Source organism: Dipodomys spectabilis, unplaced genomic scaffold (genome assembly GCF_019054845.1).
Source record: "Dipodomys spectabilis isolate Male_0828 unplaced genomic scaffold, ASM1905484v1 ptg000601l, whole genome shotgun sequence".
NCBI lineage: Eukaryota > Metazoa > Chordata > Mammalia > Rodentia > Heteromyidae > Dipodomys > Dipodomys spectabilis.
The window spans coordinates 1,288,262-1,289,216 of NW_024871278.1; the positions used below are offsets into that span (position 1 = coordinate 1,288,262).

The following is a 955-nucleotide window of genomic DNA, read 5'->3' on the forward strand; positions in this document are numbered from 1 at the left end:
TAAGATTAGTTTTGCTCCAATAAGACAATCTATGCTGTCAGGGTAAGATATTCTGGTAGGTCTGTTCTTACATGGAGCAAGGGTAAAGGGTCAGGCAGACATTTGTGCCAGTAAGACCTCATTTGGGAAATTTTAAGCTGCAGAAGTTTAGAAGTAGCTCTTAAGCAAGGCTTACTTTGAATCCATTAGCTCCACAAAGCTAAATCAGTTAAAAAATAAGTACTTGAAAATCCATCACCTTTGGACCTAGCTATGAAGGCTTCAAAGTATGATCAAATTTCAAATGAAAAAGACTTAAAATAGTTATTGACAAAAAATTGCAAATGTGAGCAATTGAACAAACAATATAAGTTTTTTCCACCATACACAGAATTTTTCAGAAATAAGATGAATAGCAAATTTGGGAACAATAGGTTTCCTTGTTGCAAATAGGCAACCAAGGATATATGCCTATCTTAAGTTTGCATCATTAACTACGTAAATTTACAAGATACTACATGCTTCAGCAGCATGTCTACCTGAATTACAATACAGAGATTAACATGGCTTTTGCACAAGGATGATATGAAAATTTGTGAAGTATTCCATATTTTTCATTCTTCAGATGCAAGAAATGAAAAACAGTTATGAAAAAGTTGATTACAAATATACAAGTGTAATAATACATATAATTCATAGAAATAAAAGTTAGTTTGACATGAGTGTATTCAATCTTCACCTTTTTAGAAAGGCCTTTATATAGCATAACCTTTATAAAACTTTTGAAATAAGATAACATTGTCATTTTATCCCAAAGAAATAAAATTCTATAAGGACCTAGGAATTAAAGGAATCTTAAACTGTTCCTATATGGAATGCAATCTGAAAGAACACATTTATTAATGGACCTATATATTATAATATAATGTCAAATTCAAAGTATTATATCTAGGAGAGAAAGAAATAGATTATGGAC

General features: G+C 30.6%; 1 pseudogene; it reads left to right on the forward strand.

Annotated features, from left to right (window-relative positions):
- The first annotated feature begins 497 nt into the window (after positions 1-497).
- On the forward strand, positions 498-594 carry LOC122100789 (annotated as a pseudogene).
- The last annotated feature ends 361 nt before the right edge of the window (positions 595-955 follow it).